This window comes from Haemaphysalis longicornis, unplaced genomic scaffold (assembly GCF_048455015.1).
Source record: "Haemaphysalis longicornis isolate Haplotype H1 unplaced genomic scaffold, Haemaphysalis longicornis Haplotype H1 scaffold_7, whole genome shotgun sequence".
Taxonomy (NCBI): Eukaryota; Metazoa; Arthropoda; class Arachnida; order Ixodida; family Ixodidae; genus Haemaphysalis; species Haemaphysalis longicornis.
In genome coordinates this window covers 28,097,020-28,116,013 of record NW_027526422.1, presented here as the reverse complement: position 1 = coordinate 28,116,013, position 18,994 = coordinate 28,097,020, and positions in this window count along the sequence as shown.

Below are 18,994 nucleotides of genomic sequence, written 5' to 3'. Positions count from 1 at the left end.
ACTTCCCCACACCATGCTAGGCTTCAGGCAGGGTCTTTCGACACAGGATCTCCTTTTGCAACTTCAACATGAGATCATTATGCCGGCCTCCAAGGTAGATACAGCTGCTTTTCTAGTACTAGATTTCACCAAAGCCTTCGACAGAGTTTCACACCAAGCTATACTCCAAAATCTGGCAATGACTAACCCCGGGAAACGGGTTTACACTTATATTAAAGAATTCCTTACTAATCGTACTGCCATGATTCACGTCGGTGACTTAGTATCGGACACCATTCACATGCCCTCCTTTGGTACCCCTCAATGTGCAGTAAGTTAAGACTGGCTGCCGCTTCCGCAGGACCTACTGCGCAAGCTGCAGGTCGCCCCACTTCCCCGCCACATGAATCCTGGGGAGAACCACGAAAGACGGCTCGCTCGAGCGCGGGCACTTACAACCACTCACTCCAACGACACCGGGGCATTCTACGTGGACGTGGCCAGGTACCCGGATCGCAAGAACACGTACGCCGCCGCCGTCGTCGCAGCCACCACAGGTGAGCTCTACACGGCCGGCAGCATCGTGGCATCATCCACTGAACAAGCGGAAGAGCTGGCCATCGCGCTGGCTCTCTCCAACCCTAACTGCACCACCGTCCTCAGCGGCTCCCGGACGGCCGTCCTGCGTTTCGCCGAGAACAAGGTGCACCCGAGTGTTGTGAGGGTGTGCGGGGCCCTACGGTCATCACAGACAACGGTGTGCATCAAGTGGTTCCCAGCCCACATGGGCACAGTGGGACCCGAAACGAACCGCAACGAAAACGCGGACCGGATGGCGAGTGCGCTCACTAGACGCAACGCCGGCTCGGTCTCCCCTCCTCCAGCGGACGATCACGACGACGAAGGTGAAGACTTCAACCCGATTACTACGTACGGGGAGGTACTGAAGTGCTTCCGGGACTCCCGGAGACGATACCCTGGGCCTCACTCGAACCTCTCTAGGCAAGAGGCAGTACTGTTCAGACAGTTGCAAGTGCGTGCGACGTGGACCCCTGTATGGGCGAAACACGTCCACCCCGAACTACAGCCGAGTGATGTGTGTGTGCTGTGCAGTGCTAGTCGCGCTATTATGGCGCACATGCTATGGACATGTGCTGTGACTCCGGACCCAACAGACGTGCTTCCACCCCATCTTGCTCGTGCGGTGGGCAAGGAAGACTTAGACTCTCAACGGGGAGCCGTCCAGTTCGCGATGGAGGCCCTCCAACGCCAGCAGTCATAGATGCTGCCTCCCCTACAGGAGGCTGGTATCTGCGACTAATTTAGCCAGCCAATAAAGATGTTGTTCTCTCTCTCTCTCTCTCTCTCTCTCTCTCTCTCTCTCCTTTTTAATCTGGCTCTCCTTAATCTCCCTAAGCGTTTAGTTCAAATTCTACATCTTAGACATAGTCTGTATGCTGATGACATTACTCTGTGGTGCGCCGGAGATAGTGATGCACGAATTGAGGAGGCGCTTCAGTCAGGCACAGACATCGTCGTAGCAGAAGCAGCACTGGCCGGTCTTGAATGCTCCCCAAGTAAGTCGGAGCTCTTGACCCTCCCTGCCCCCCGCCGGTCACGCTCCACTCCAGACGTAACAATACGAATACAGAATAATCCCATACCACGTGTCCCTATTCTTAAAGACCTCGGTGTGATCATACAGCGCAACAGGGCCAATACGCGATATATCTCTCAACTCACCTCACATGTCAACCAAACTATTGGCCCCATCCGTCACATAACAGCTCGAAACAAGGGAATGACGGAGCTTAACAAGGTGAAGGTTTGGGCGAGTTGGTATATCATACTTGAATATTCAAAGCGCAAACGACACGAGGACGAATAAAGAAGACGAGACAATTGCGCATTGTCTCGTCTTCTTTCTTCGTCCTCGTGTCGTTTGCGCTTTGAATTTTCAAGGGAATGACGGAATTAGAGCGCCTCCGGCTGGTTCAAGCATTCGTGCTCAGACGCCTGACATACGCCCTCCCGTATCTTAACCCAAATAAAACGGAGCTGTCTAAAATCAACTGCCTCATACAAAAAATATTCAAAACGCCACTTTTAAATCCCTTAAAGTACTTCCACTGCCAAACTGGAACGCCTAGGCATTTACAACACAGCTGAAGAGCTCATAGAAGTCCATTTTGTCAGTCAACGTTCCCGCCTTTCTACCACTTCTACTGGCAGATACATCCTAGAGTCACTCGGGCTTCATGCACCGATTGGTACTGACACCAGAGTATACATTCCTTCCGACTTGCACAATCTCGTGCTTGTGCGACCGATTCCCCGCAATATGCACCCGGAGCACAATATTAAACGCCGTGAACATCGTGCACGCGTCCTAGCCCGCAAATACCCCATGGGCCAGTCCACCGCCTATGTTGACGCCGTTAGTTATACCCGTAACAACGCCTACGCAGTCACTGCAATCTTTGATCCAAAGGAAACCTCTTATCACTCACTCACTATTCGAACGCGCTCCGCTGCCACTGCGGAAGACGCGGCTATTGCGCTAGTGCTCACTCATTGGCCTACCCCAACAATTGTTATCTCCGACTCGAAAACGGCCATTCGAAATTTCGCACATGGGGTTATTTCTCCGCAGGCTCTCAAAATCCTCCTTCAAAATCCTCCCACTTCCCAAGCTTAGTTGATTTGGACTACTGCCCATGCGGGACTGGAAGGAAACGAAGCGGCTAACCTTACAGCTCGAGAGCTAACCCACCGAGCTGGGTCAGGTTGCACCCCTTCCCATGGAGCCCAATCGACCGGCGACAGCGTTCTGACTTTCCAGGAAATTACCTGCCACTACCGCCTCTCTCGCCGGCACTACCCTCCACCCCATTGGTCACTCTTTCACCGAGGAACGGTACTGGCGCCTTCTCCAAACCAACACCCTCCCCTGTCGCGCCAAACTACATGCAATTTATCCATCTGTATTTCCCTCTCCCCAATGTCCCGAATGTGGAACCCACGAAACAGTTGCTCATATCATTTGGCAGTGCCCTCAAAACTCATTCCCTCCCATCTCTTGTGTAGAGCACTGGGAGGCGGCGTTAGGCCGCTCGGATCCGCGGGTCCAGCAAGGACTCGCTGAACGAGCGGCCCAGGTCACCGGCGCACTCCAAGCGCTGGTCACCACTCGTCGTTGACCCAATGGTTCCAGAATAAAGTTATCTCTCTCTCTCTCTTCTCTCTTTCCCGCTCACACCCCACGCTCCTCCCCTTCGGTTTCGCTTCTCCCGCAATAAAAATCCTGTCCGCCCAATTGCCTCCATTTACTCTATTATAACTATTATAGGTGTTACTTCGGCCAAATCTGCATTCTTGGGGAAGTGCAGGGCGTTACACGGTGTGCCATTCTTACTATTCTTTCTATTTTTCCTATTTTGTGGTTTTTCAAAATTCTGTCCGCCCCATTATCTCCGTTTACGCTATAATAACGATAAAGGTATACTTCCGCCAAATCTGCATTTTTGTGGAAATGCAGGGCGTTACATGGTCCTGGCTGTGGGGGTACGCGGCAAAGAATGCATTAATACGGCGGAGGTTTGCTCCAACCAATTCCATTTCATTGCGTTCCACTGCTCGCGCGTCATCTAATTGAACCTTTCGTTGCTGTTGGAATTCTTGCAATGCCGCCACTAGGGCTAGGGTCGCGCGAGCGCTTATCGTATTGTGGGTCAAAACATCGTTTTTAACGCGTATTTTTTTATTCGCTATCACGAATACAAGCACCCACGTATTTCCAAGTTTTTCTTTTTCCAGTATTTCCAACTGAAACAGCACTGTAAATATCCCTCGTATATTAATTGATGTTCTGCCTCAAATATGACTAGTGCTTTCTTTTTGCTGAACAACGTTTACAAGTGCAAAGTGCGTTTCCATATTTAGCAATTTATAATTGCTTTAAATATATGAACTTCTCGTTTTACTTTAACTTTTGGCCGGGCGGCTGAATCGAGGGACACCCACCCAGCCAGCCCGCCAGACAGCCCGCCAAGCGTAAGCGCGATGCCCGTTGGGAACCCGAGTAACGCTACGCGGAAAGCGCAAGACGTCGGCGGCGTGGATACTATCTCACTGAGAGCTCTCCGGCGCGACGGCGCTATTTTAGCGGGAGTTTGTGGCCAACCGATTCGGCGACGCTTGCACGGTGAGTGATGGTTTGTGGTTTCCCGGGGACCTCAGTCCCGTTAATCTCAAACAGCTCCGCTAGACGTCCACCTTCACAGAATAGGATGGAACTGAATTTTTTAACATGCAAGTGTTTTATTCCCGGATACCCAAATATTTGAATGACGTCATATCCGTCACGGAAGTGACGCCAGTTCAACGAAGCAAGCGGCCTGTAAAGGGTGCACCCCTGCACACAGGTCTTTTTGCGGGTAAGCAACCTTTAGTACTAAAGAGTACGTTACACTTAGGGTTGTTCGTTTTCGGGTTTTTTATGCCGGGATACACCAAAATTTCCATGACGTCATATCCGTCACGGAAATGACGCCAGTACACTTTGCCGAAGCAACCCGCCAGCAGGACGTCGCTCGCCAAGCCCACCCACAAGACAGAAAAACAAATTTATGTTCTGGAAAGACAGCACCGTGAAATCTTCATTAGTATTAAATGAGTAAAAAAAAATCGGGGCTCAGGAAACCAACGTAAGCCACAATCAGCAGCTTTATATCCGATTGTACTTGACCCGCAGATCATTTTTCAGGGGTCGGGGTGAGGCAGCGTTCGGGTTGATTGTAACTGGTCTGCCTCCTAGAAAGTTAATACGCCTGAGATGCACGTTAATTTAAGAGGCACTGATTTTTCGTCTCACATGTATCTTAAAATAACAAAACGAATCCGACATTTATTTAAGAACGAGGCACGAGCTTCTTTTTTAGAAAGCAAAAATGGAAATATAGAAATGTGACACGCGTAGAAAAAACGTCAGCTGTCTCAGTGAAAGCTAATTTCTGCTCCAAGACTCACAGAATTTGTGAAAGAGAGCTGGGTCGAGCGACTTAGTTCGAGTCACCCGAGTCGAGCGGTAAATAAGGTTATTTCGGGAAGAGGCCAAATGCGAGGAGGGGAGACGTGAAGTTCGTTTTGGAACGGGTTGTAAACGGAGGGAAAATACGAAAAGGTTGAAATTGGAATGGCTTGAAATAGGAACCATCCGTGCTGCGCTTTCTTGACACGCCGATGTCGCCAGCTTGAAATGCAAGACGTGTTGTTGAGGCTCATCTTTCCATCAGCGTGCATTCGTGTTTCCGGAGACACGTGCTTACAATTTTGTTGTGAAATCGAGATCTGTGAGAAACTGTAGGATCATTTTCTTTTTTTTTTTTTCTTTTTTTCTTACCCGCCGTTTCTCAGTGGTACGGGACTGGCTTCTGTTTCTATTAGTCCATCTAGCGAAGCAAATGGAATGAACCAACGCCGTTTGGATTACAAATCAGCTGCTCCATCGTCCCGTCGTTATATTTAGGTATCGCTTATTTTTCCACCCTCGAGAGAACCCATTAAATCTAATCTGATTCTATCTCATCCAACGCAACTAATCCCATCTCACCTTGCCCCCTCTCAACTTTTTTTTCCCTCCTTTTTCGCCTACTTAGCCCCCTTCTAGCTTTCCCTCCGTCGTTTTACTCAGTTCTGAGGGCCATCAGCCAATCATCGTTGATTGCTTTAAGATCCCTGGCGCACGGCAAGGCACGTACGCGAAAACTAAAGGGGTAGCCAAAACTAATATGCACTATGAGGCGAGCTGCATTAATTAAGGAGCAGTAAAATGACGCAGACCGGCAAGCGTTCTTTGTCGTGCAGTACACGGTCATATTCAAACTTCACTTCCAGAGAAGCAAGGCCAACACAGTTCGGACTGAACCCGCTGCCTCTTGCCCAACAATATACTAAATAACAAAAGCCTGATTAGGGCTAGTTGGTTGTACATACTGAATAATTTGAGGCGCTAAACAACGGGGACAGTAGAAACACGTAGACACAGACAAGGCGCCACTTGTAACTAAACTTTATTAGTGAAAAACCTTAGGTTAAATACACAGTTCTGACGTCATGAAAACGGAACACCAACAAATTGGCGAAGGTTTGCCCTATGATGACGCAAAGGAAGCCGCAATCATGCTCCAAGAAGCACGGCATATTATACACAGAATGCACCATGGGAGTTGTCTACGAGATTCCCATGAGTTGCAACAAGTGTTATATTGGCCAAATAGGCAGATGTTTCAACGACAGAGCGCGCGAGCACTGTTGGGTAGTAAAGAACAACGCTGGGGGTCACATGGCTGAGCACTGCAAAAGGTGCACTCTGCAGGGTACAAACTGCACTCCGCTCTTCAAACAGGCCACGTTTTTAAAATGGGTCAGAGATAGGCAAGAAAGGGAGATTGTGGAGGCGTACTTCATTCTCAAGGCGGGAAACAAGTGCATCAGTACACCGTCGGTCGCATTGTCACTTAAGAAATTCGAGTTCTTAGACGGACATGATTGTTGGTGTTCCCTTTTCATGACGTCAGAACTGTGCATTTAACCTAAGGTTTCTCACTAATAAATTTTAGTTGGAAGTGACGCCTTGTCTGTGTCTACGTCTTTCTTCTGGTCCCCGTTGTTTAGCGCCTCAAATTATTCAGTATTCAACAATATACGTAAGTTGCACCTTCAGCTGTTACAAATTCATAGACCTGCTGCTATCCATATGCGACAAACTTGCTGCATGGCTGCTCTAGAACTTCCGATTTCTAGCAACGTGTGCTTCGCGCTGAACGTGTTGCAGGGTTGGAGGCAAAACAGCTCTAGCAAAGAAGACCAGCACTGACAGCGAGCAGTCCAGCGAGCCGAAGCCACCCAGAGCGGTCGCTTGAGCTAGCAGCCGGCACGGCACGACAAGGGTGCATTATTGAAGGGCCCACCACCGTATCTGGAGCGGGGGAGGGCGTGAGGCTGGCTCTCGGCCGTCGCCAAGTCGTTGGGCGTGGTGTCGCTCAACAGGGCAGCGGCCACAGCTGGACCAGGGTGGCCGCCGACTCCCTCCCTAATCAGCCCCTTGCGCACAAGAGGCGCTCGCCGGACGATGCAAAACAACGCTCTGCCCTCGCGCCTGGAGAAAAAGGACGCATGCGTGGGGTCTATGTGGCTGGATATTTCTTGTTGTTGTTATTCTGCACTTGTTTTTTTTTCTCTTATTTTCATCAATATTGGCTCCATTAAACGTCTTTTTTCTTCCTGCTTGGTTGGTGCAAATTTGCTGGGCTAGCCGGGCCGTGTATCGGCTTCGAAAACCATTATAGTGCAGCTTCTAAAGAGCTTTCATATTGACATTCAAACCCGACGAAATTTATAGAAATGCAGCATTGTTCTGGTGCTGGTTTCTTTTGTGTATGTGCCCGCACGTGTGTGTGTGTGTGTGTGTGTGTGTGTGTGTGTGTGTGTGTGTGTGTGTGTGTGTGTGTGTGTGTGTGTGCGTGCGTGTGCGTGTGCGTGTGTGTGTGCGTGCGCGTGTGTGTGTGTGTGCGTGTATGTGTGTGTATGTGCGTGCGTGCGTGTGCACGTTCTGCAGGTCAGCTTTGCCGCAATGCTGCGTAATAATCCGTCGATGCGACAGACTGTACAAATTCGATGAATCGTAACGGATTACATAGGATATTTGAGTGGGAAAGGAAGCATAGTGCAATGAAAAAAAATTGCGGCAACTCCGCAAGTCGAAATTCTCGACTAAGGCGTTGTGCTGCCGAGCCCAATGTTGTGGGTTCGATCCCGGCCGCGGGGGCCGCTTTTCAGACGAAGGCGAAAAGCGAAAACGCCCGTGTGTCGAGATTTCGGCGCACGTTAAAGATCCCCTGGTGGTCGGGTCGTAATCAATCCGGAGCCCTCCACTTCGTCGCGTCTCATAGCTTCGTCGCGTCTTCGTCGCGTCTCATAGCCATTCCCTTTTAAAGTCGGCTTCACTACTTTACTCAAATGCATCGCTGGGAAAAGGGATTTCTTGTTGCATTTTTTTTTGGCGGGGGGGGGGGGGGGGAGGGGGCAATATATTTTGGTCTTACATGAAAGTATAAAGGCCCTAAGGACTTTTACCACTGACGTCCTGTTCGTATGCTCCGAAAGTAGGACACATGAAGTGTTAAGCGGACGATGGGCTTCCTCATTGAGTCAACATCATCATCATCATCATCATCATCAGCCTATCTACGCCCACTGCAGGGCAAAGGCCTCTCCCATTATTCTCCAATTACCTCGGTCCTGTGTCAACTGTGACCAATTTATCCCCGCAAACTTCTTAATCTCATCTGCCCATCTAACTTTCTGCCGCCCCCAGCAACGCTTGCCTTCTCTAGGGATCCACTCTGTTACCCTTAATGACCAACGGTTATCTTGCCTTCGCATTACATGCCCTGCCCACGTCCATTTCTTCTTCTTAATCTCTACTAATATGTCCTTAACACGTGTTTGTTCCCTGACCCACTCCGCTCTCTTCTTGTCCCTTTATGTTACACCTATCATTTTACGCTCCATTGCCCGCTGAGTCGTTCTCAATTTAAGTTGAACCCGCTTAGTGAGCCTCCAAGTTTCTGCCCCGTAGGTGAGTACCGGTAAGATGCAGCTGTCACACACTGTCTTCTTCAGCGACAATGGTAGGCTGCTATTCATTATCTGAGAATGCCTGCCATATGCACCCCACCCCATTCTGATCCTTCTAATTATCTCTGCCTCATGGTTGGGAACTGGAGTCACAACTTGGCCTAAGTAGATATATTCGCTTACCACTTCCACTGCCTCGCCACCTATCTCAAACCGCTGTGCTGTCCCGAGGTCATTGATCATTACTTTAGTTTTCTGCATATTAATTTTCAGGCCCGCGGTTCTACTCTGTTCGTCCAGTGCGGAAAGCAGGCTTTGCAATTCGTCCCCCGAGTTACTTAGCGAGGCAATGTCATCAGCAAATCTGAGGTTGCTGAGGTATTCTCCATTAACCGTTACTCCCACCTGTTCCCAATCCAACGTTCTGTATACTTCTTGTAAACATGCTGTGAATAACATTGGAGAGATTGTGTCTCCTTGTCTGACACCCTTCCTTATAGGTATTTTACTGCTCTCCTTATGGAGGATGATGGTAGCTGTGGACCCATTGTAGATATCCTCTAGTATTCTTACATAATGCTCATCTGCCCCCTGGTTCCGTAATGCCTGAATGACTGCTAGGGTTTCGACCGAGTCAAATGCTTTCTCATAATCTATGAAGGCTATATATAGGGGTTCAGTGTACTCAGCGCACTTCTCTATCAATCACCTGATTGATCGTGTGAATATGGTCCATTGTTGAATAACCTTTACGGAATCCTGCTTGTTCTTTAGGTTGACTGAAATCTAAGGTTGCAGAAATTCTGTTAGCGATTACCTTGGTAAATACCTTGTAGACGACTGACAGTAAGCTGATCGGCCTGTAATTTTTCAAGTTCTTCATGTCGCCTTTCTTATGGATTAGGATGTTCTTCCAAGATTCCGGTACCATTGCGGTCATTAGGCATTGCGTATAGGTTTGCCAGTTTTTCAAGTACAATTTCTCCGCCATCCTTCAAGAGGTCTGCTGCTATGTGATCCTCACCAGGTGCTTTGCCCCCTTACATTTCTTTCAAAGCCTTCCTTACTTCTTCGGTCGTTACTGGTGGGATGTTTATCTCCTCTGAGCTACTGTCTCGTTCGGCATTATCCTGGATGTCCCTGCTACTGTACAGATCCCTGTAGAACTCCTCGGCCACTTTGACTATTTTATCCCTATTTGTGATGACATTTTCTTGCTTATCTTTAAGTGCATACATCTGATTTTCCTCCACGCCAAGACGCCTCTTCACAGCTTTCAGGCTACCTCCATTCTTTGCAGCGTATTCGATCCTCTCCGTATTATACTTCCGTATGTCAGCTGTCTTACGCTTATTGATTAACTTCGAAAGCTCCGCTAGTTCTATTCTGTCAGCTGCAGTAGAGATTGTCATGGTTTGCCGTTTCCTAATTAGATCTTTCGTCCCATGTGAAAGTTTACCAGTATCCTGTGTAGCCATAGTGCCCCCGACTTCTACTGCACACTCCGTGAGTGATAATACGTGTAAGGTTGTCGCTGGCTTCCTGTGTCGTAAGCTCGGCTTCCTCGTTAAGAGCTGAATATCGGTTCTGCAGCACGATCCTGAATTCTTCTACTTTACGTCTTACTGTTAACTCATTTATCGGCTTCTTTCGTAATAGTTTGTTACGGTCCCTCCTCAGATCTAGCCTAATTCGAGATCTTACCATACGGTGGTCACTACACCTTACCCTTCCGAGTACTTCCACATCCTGCACGACGCCAGGGTTATCGCATAATATGAAGTCTATTACATTTTTATGCTCCCCATTCGGGCTCCTCCAGGTCCACTTCCGACTCTCCCGTTTACAGAAGAAGGTATTCATTATGCGTAGGTTATTCCGTTCTGCAAACTCAACTAGTAGGTCCCCCCTGCTATTTCTACAGCCCAGACCATAGTTCCCAACTGCCTTGTCTCCAGCCTGATTCTTGCCTACTTTAGCATTGAAGTCCCCCATAACTACGGTATACTGTGTTTTTACTTTAGCCATTGCCGATTCCACATCTTCATAGAAGCGTTCCACTGCTTGGTCGTTGTGGCTGGATGTGGGTGCGTAGCCCTGCACCACCTTGAGCTTGTACCTATTATTGAGCCTAATTACAAGACCTGCTGCCGTTTCGTTAATGCTGTAGTATTCTTCTATGTTGCCAGCTATGCTTTTATTGACTAGAAATTCCACTCCCAGTTCTCTTCTGTCCTCTAGACCCCGGTAACATATGACGTGTCCTTTTTTTAGCACCGTAAATGCTTCGCCTGCCCTCCTAACCTCGTTAAGCCCTATTACATCCCATTTAATGCCCTCTAATTCCTCGAACAACACCTCGAGACTCGCTTCGCTAGATAAGGTTCGCGCGTTAAACGTTGCCAGGTTCAGATTCCATTGGCGGCTTGTCCGGATCCAGGGATTCTTAGCACCCTCTGCTGCGTCACAGGTCTGACCACCGCCGTGGCCAGTTGCTTCGCAGCCGCTGGGGACTGAGGGCCGTGGGTTAATTGGCGTATTCATGGGTCAACGTTCATGGGTCACCTCCCGTGAGTCAACATAGAAATGATTTAATTAAGCACTCCAAGTCCAAAGCATCACTTTCGCGACAAATGGTAGCATCCTTAGTAGCATACTTTGCCGCTTATCCCATTCACTGGTAATTCTTATGAGTTATGGAGAAGACCATGTCGGTTGCTTTTACGCGTGTTTAATTACAACTGTAACTACCATGCTTCATTTTATCGTGAGACGACCTTCACCGCGCCATTACCGTCGCATTACCCAGCTATATAGCCTTCACCGCCCAGTCTATCTTCTTTTCGTGGTCCACGAGTAAAGAGATGGTATGACTAATCCTTAGTGAGTGAGTGAGTGAGTGAGTGAGTGAGTGAGTGAGTGAGTGAGTGAGTGAGTGAGTGAGTGAGTGAGTGAGTGAGTGAGTGAGTGAGTGAGTGAGTGAGTGAGTGAGTGAGTGAGTGAGTGAGTGAGTGAGTGAGTGAGAGTCTTCCATAAGCAAGCACCTCCAGCCGTCCGGGGTGGCTCTTATAATGAATGAAAAGCATGGACCGAGGAAACATTTTATCGTTAAACAATATAAGGTGAAAGTTAAAACGCTTTAATGAACTGCAGCGGTCAACCTTGTAGCGCGATAATTTTCGAATACAGAAAAATGTATTGTAATATGCTACTCTGACCATTCGATTATTTGAAAGCTCGCAGTGTGAGCATAAACAGAAATATATGAGCGCACGTGACATCAACGCATCTTAAAATCAAGCTTTTCTCCCGAGCGACTGTTTCGAAAACTACTCGAAAAGCAGCCGGCGGCCCCGCCAAATACGAGAGGCCGCGGGAGAACCAGAAAGTGTCCGCAGCGGCGCTCCGAACGCAGTCAGGGGGTCTGAAGGCGAGAGAAACAAAGAAAGACGTGCTTGCACAGCTTGTTTGCATTGATCCACGTTTTACGCACGTCAGGGCAAGGCGCGTTGTCATCCCTCAGCTGTGCGGCGCACGCCTGTGCGCTGATCGATAGAATCGGTGACCGCTCTCTTCTCTCCGCACGCTATCGAAAACCCTAGCCTAAAGCGCGGTACCGGTAATGTGTGGAGCGGCTCGGTGTCACTCGAGGGGCTCAGGTGTCAGAGCGACGCTAAAACTTGATTTGCTCCCCACGCAGGGTAGAAAGTGGTCTGAAGGTTTAGTCTGAAGGTTTGAATATTGGTAAAAAACCCGCCAAAAAAATTAACATAAAACTGGTCCTATATGCGCTTAGTGACTAGTGACCTTAATAAATAAAGAAAAAGGGTCACGTTCAGTTTGGTCACCCACATGAGGGGTTATTCACTGCTATCTACGCAAAATGCGAATACCAAACAGTGCTTCGTTTATCTAATTATGCAATTAATCATGTGCAAGTTCAGATTAGGCTGGTCACCTACCGAGATATAACACAATATTATAAACTGTACCATCTCCTTTATAAAGTGTTGCACCCATTTTTAAATCGATGGCAATCCGTTGCATGGCGGATGGTCCAATCTAACACTTTCTCACACCCCGCCCTGTTTCACCGCAACTCGGGAGCATGTAAATGGCACAGAATTTTCTCTTCTTCTATAAGGCACATGGTGTGGGCTAGCCCTTAAAAAAACCCACATCAACCAGGCACATAGTCTTCACTAGCATTGAGCAACGGGAGGCAGTTTTGCTCAGAGGCCAAGCGCATTTACAAGAACAAGTCATGTAGGTGGCGGAGGATGCCGCCAGGGCCCACGGACTGCCGTTTGACGGGAAGGGGTTGACTCCAATCTCCCAGGAATGAACCCTTTTAAGTCAGCAACTGACAATAACTTCACCTGATCACCATCTTCTCTACAAGTTCAGGTGTTAACATAGCCTCTCCGAAAAAAAAAACAAAAAAACTGGAGCATACTTGAGGCAAAGCATAAGTACATAAACGATATTACCAGGGTTCTCTTAATTAAAAATACATGTTGGATGTTTTTCTAGGAGAAACAAAAAAAAAATACGTATGGAAAACGGCGTCGTAGAGAGCTGAGATAAAAGCACACCAGAAACAAAAGACGTTCGCTCGAGTTGCGCCAAGCAGAACAAAAGAAAATGATATAGAAAATAAAAGCTGGCTCGCGCTGTCGGCTCCAGGGTGGCCAGTAATACGTTCGGATAATTTAAACCACCGAGGTCCGGTCAACTCGGCATAATCTACATTTAAATGAAGAATAAAAATGAGTCGGTAATTCCACTCTATGAGGGTGGTTCACCAGCGAAGCTGTATTGGCGACACGACGGTAATATACGACTAGATTTGCATCACGTTTTAATTGTTTTTTTTTTCTTTTTCTGGCTGCAGTGGCGTCGCCGTCTCGACGCCGTCTCTTGCGCTCGGCGTCGCAGGCGTTACCGTCGCAAGCGTTACTCCCGCGTTACCGTTTCGGCGCGACGTTGGCGCTTAAACTCGGCTTCGCGGCGCCGTTCTGCCTCCTGGGCCGCTGGATCGGCCCGACTGTGGCAGTCACATTCGGCGGCACGGGCGCGCTCTCGTTCTCTCACCGCCGCATTGAGGACGGGGCGGCGACTGTAGCATTCCCGCTCTGCTCACGGCGTCGTTCCTCGTACAAACGCGCGATCCGCTGCGAGAGTGTTTTATTTCCCTTTGTGGCTCGCCAACGACGTCAAAAACAGGCGTCCATGGGGAGTTTCGCCGCGAAAGACCCTGACGTCCCCTTTCCCTTTGTGGCTTGGCGTCCCTCGCCATGGCCTTTTTAAGTGCGAATGCACTTTATAAGCGACCCCAAACCATCCACCGCCGGCGTCGGCGGCGGCGGCGTCCGCAGTGCTCCTCTATATTTAAAAAAGAAACAGCATCCGGCGCCAGGTTTCGATCCGAGGACTTTGCGGCCGCAGCGCGACGCTCTACCGACCAAGCCACGGACGCGACGCTGATATCAGTGTTAGTGACGCGCATTATATCTTTAACGCATTCAAACTACGTCGTCAGCGGCGTGCGTTGGCGACTCAGCGGCGTTATAGCGGCTTGATAACTGCGTGGTGTACACGTGATACTACAAACCCGATGGAAGAGAGGGAAGAGAAGGCGGCGAGGCGGTGGGCTGCGGGGGCCGAGCGCAAGCGCCGCAAGCGGGCCGACAACCGTGCATTCACACTTTCACATTCTCCCCCTCGGGGAAATGCGGGGGAATTTTTTTATGATGCCCTCGTCAGGGAGGAAAGTTCTTCCTCCATGGCCCTCGTACTCGGTTCTTTTCGCGCATGCGCACTCCATGCTTCAGAGGGTCGCCTGCTCGCTGGCAGGCAGACGGTTTGCTTTCGCCGTAGACAGCTTTGCTGTAAAAAAAAAAAAAAGAAAAGAAAACATAGAAACTGCCCTGTGCAGCCGCTGCTTCAAGAGACGTTTTGGTGACGGCGACCAGACGATGTGGCTTAAGCCGCTGTTGCTTGTGAATGCCTGTTTCACAGTTCGGATCTTTGGGCATCTGTTCGATTGCTTCCCCGTTCGACTCTATTCTGCTTGCTCGTTGCGTCCTCACTCGCTTGTGCCAAGGATGCCTCGACGTGATGCTTCTCATCTCATGAGCAACATTCATAGAAATCCCTTCACTTTTTTCACTGCTCATTTATCGTAGGGGCATGTGCAGGGACTCACTCGTATAGGGTAAATTTTCTTATCATAATCCAGTGTTAATCTCAGCAAACAAAAAAAAAACAGACGAAGGGCGTTACAGACAATGAACACCTGTCCTTTTCTGTCACGCCCTTCGACTGGTTTCTTTTAATGGTTGCTTAGCTCGTACCCATACGTCGTGGGTTTTCCGTGGTCCACTGTTGGGATTTTCGTGAAAAAATGATTGGTAGTACTGCGCGGCAGGTAATCTGTATTAAAATTTTGAAGCTGTGGCGTACTTGCCTATTTTTAACGACCACCGAAGCTCTCGTTCTGTAAACAACTTGTGTCCGACTAGGAACTTTCGGTAGTAATATGAGTACAGAGCCGAAATTTCCGTCCAGTTTTCCTTTGGGTAGCGCTGCATAAGTGGTGAAAAATTACACCTCTCCCGTGCCCTGCCCATATCAACTTGAAGTGCACCGTCAGAATCTATTACAGGGTACACCCGGTATTTTTCTACTCGTCTCGCATCCTTCCCTGAATGTTTGATGATAATCATTACAGTTGTTATGGCCACCACGCCGCTCTGCTGGGTTGATTCCGGCGGCTGCTGTTGTTGGCCATTGTTATTCAATATGTATGTAAATGAAGTGAGTGGCGACGTTGCCACGAGGAAAGCTTTTCAATATGCTGATGATACATTAACATTCTCCTGGCGCATGGATCACGCCAATACTGTTGTTTTGCTGGAAAACGGCGTAATTTGTGTTTTGCATCGGTTCAAGCAATACTTTTCACGGATTAGGACATGGAAAATTTATGCTGTAGCATCTCCAGTAACCCCGACGTGAAAAAAAAAAAAAAAACACCCCTCCATTTTCTCACACCTCGAAATGTGTCCCATGAATTGTACCGGAAATGTTTCGACAAATGTGAGATAAGGAGGAGGTAGTGGTGGGAATGGGTACGGACAAGGCCACTGGCTGTCCCTATCATCAAAGAAGGACCACCGATTATTCTTTTTAAATGTGATCAGCATACTTAAGCTCCTTTACCCAGAGTTAATGCGGTTGGCCTCTCCGTACAGTTTTTGGGCTGTCGGTACCTGTGTTATACTTACCACTCTTCCGCGGTAGAGGAGGAATTTGACCCTCAAACGGGAAATACGGGAGGGAGTGGAGTGGTACTAGGGATCGAAGGGAGGAGGGGGTAATGGAGGGAGGAACATTTATTTGACTTTATACCTGGGGAGTGTGGGTGTAGTAACATCTAAATCTCTATGCGGGAAATATTCGCCTTCCTGAAGCCCTACAGTTAGAATGTAGCTCATACACGGTAAACGTAAATGACTAAAAGAGGATTAGAAGGCCGGTGGAAGAGCCCAGAAGGGAATACAGCCTAGGGCAGCTGCCACCAGTAACGGGAAAAAATTAATTTGGGCATGCCTAAATAGCAGCGCACGTCATTGTCACCGCGGTCATTTCTATGAGAAATCACTAAGACGCTGCTGAGTATACATAAATCGGGGGCGGTCAGCTGTTTGCTTCATTGTGGATTGTAATAAAATCTCTTTTCACACAAGGGAGCCGTAGTGCTCCCGAAACGTCATTTGTATATCTGACTTTCGTCAGTGACCAGTAAGTTACCTATATCAATCAATCAATCAATCAATCAATCAATCAATCAATCAATCAATCAATCAATCAATCAATCAATCAATCAATCAATCAATCAAGCAATCAAGCAATCAACCGATCTATTAATTAATTGATTAATTAATTAGTCAATCAGCCAACCAATCAATCAATTAATCAATCCGTAACTGGACCAAGGGAGGGGCGAAGGGCTGGAGGGAGAGGGAGATGCGGAATTTGGTTAGTTTTTTTAACTAACACGTGGCTCAGCCAAAGGCATATTAGCACCATCATATCCACAGTCATCGGAAATTACCTCTGCCCGAATTGTTTTGAACCGTAGGCATTTCTCAAATCTTTTTGGCCTCTTGGTATCAAACCGCTTCCGCGCGGGTAGGGACGGGGGAGAGTCAATTTAACCTTCAAACCATGAAAGACAGAGTGAAAATTTTCTGATCTCATCCCTCCATCGTGTAACCTGCTTCCCATACTTATAATAGTCACGACTTCCGGTACTTCTTCTGTGTGTACGAGTTGGTTGTATACCGCTTCTTTCGGTGACAGGGCCAACCTGGTAGCCATTACTTCAGAGTGCTTGCCGAATGCGCTGAAGCTCGTAATAATTATGTGCCTGGTTTTGATCACTACTGAAATTATACAAGACAGTTATATTCATTCACCTCTACCAGTTTTCATTACTGTCTGCATGTCTGTTCAACATAACGTTCGGTGTCTGCATATATTTTTTACCGTACCCATAACCTTTCTTAGTACAGTTCCTGGGGCATTTTTTACAGTCGAGCTGCTATAGGCCAAGCCTCCAGTCTTTCACGGGCGTAGACCGAGAAAAATTCAGTTCCCTTCCGCTCTGTGAATCAGAATGACCAGCAAAGCTGTGCTGCTAATGTGAGAGTACTTATCGGATAATTTTCGAATAATTTCATCATCATCATCATCATCACCAGCCTATCTACGCCCACTGCAGGGCAAAGGCCTCTACCACTATTCTCCAATTACCCCGGTCCTGTGCTAACTGCGACCAATTTATCCCCGCAAACTTCTTGATCTCATCCGCCCATCAAACTTTCTGCCGCCCCCTGCAACGCTTGCCTTCTCTAGGGATCCACTCTGTTACCCTCAATGACCAACGGTTATCTTGCCTTCGCATTGCATGCCCTGCCCACACCCATTTCTTCTTCTTAACTTCTACTAATATGTCCTTAACACGCGTTTGTTCCCTGACCCACTCCGCTCTCTTCTTGTCCTTTAATGTTACACCTATCATCTTCCGTTCCGTTGCGCGCTGAGTCGTCCTCAATTTAAGTTGAACCCTCTTAGTGAGCCTCCAAGTTTCTGCCCCGTAGGTGAGTTCCGGTAAGATGCAGCTGTCATACACTTTCTTTATAAGGGACAATAATAGGCTGCCATTCATTATCTGAGAATGTTCGTATAATTTGTTTCCGGACAATTCTGGTAAAGCAACCGTTACAGCCGTTTTGTGCAACTATACTCCCTCCGTAGATGGCCTGTGTATTGACAGCAGCCAGTAATTCTGTAACGTTTACATATTCACCGTGAACTAATCATGACAAGTCAATGAAACATGGTGTAATGGTAGAGTCGTCTTAGTGGCTAATTGCCATATAATTTGTTAAGATAATTTGTTTCGGGATGCTTTCGATAACACAAGAGTTGTTTTCTGTTATCACACTCCCTCCGTAGCTGGTCACGCTTCACTGTGCGACACAAAATGTGGGAAAGCCACCTTACAAAGACAAAGCTTTACCAAACCCTTTAAAGTAGGCTTCACCTCTAAACGAAAAGGTATTGCTTGGAAGACATTTCTCCGGGCTCAATAGAAGTCTATATCAAAATATGAAGGCCGTCAGACCTTTTCTTTATGTTTTTATGATTTTTTCTATACATGGAGCTGGCCTTCGCGCGTTTGCAGAAACCTGCTCCATACAGAGAGCGTGACACAATAAACAATAAAAGCAGAGACAGTCGTCAAGGCTAGCGGTAGAACAGCTCCGCTTAAAAAGCAGCTCCCATCCTCCCCACTTCTCACACCATCTCCCTTCGGCCACCTGTACGCCTCCGGCGCTTAGTATATTGATATTGCCCCTAAAAATGTTTTCGCAGCAATGCACTTGTACTCAGAAGTGAAGTCGACTTATCATTGTAAGCTGGCTTTCCCACATTGTGTTGCACAACAAAGTCTACTCATCAAGGAGACCACCGACGGCGATCGGGCTGTCCGACGCCAAACGTAAGCGCGATTCCCGTCGAGACCCGGAATAACGGGAGGCGGAAAGCGCAAGCCGTCGGCGTGGCTACAATCACTCTGAACGCTTCTCCGGCATGACGACGCAGTTTGAGCGGGAGTTAGTTACCAACCAATCACATACAAACAGCTCCGCTGGGCGCAAACCTCCACAGAGTGGAATGACACGGAATTATTTCACGTCATCTCCCAATTCGCTGACAAAGACGAGGTTATCCAAAAATCTCAGGTGGTTTGAACATTCTCCGCTTACTTGTGTCCCTGAATTCTCTCAATGAAGCTTCCTAA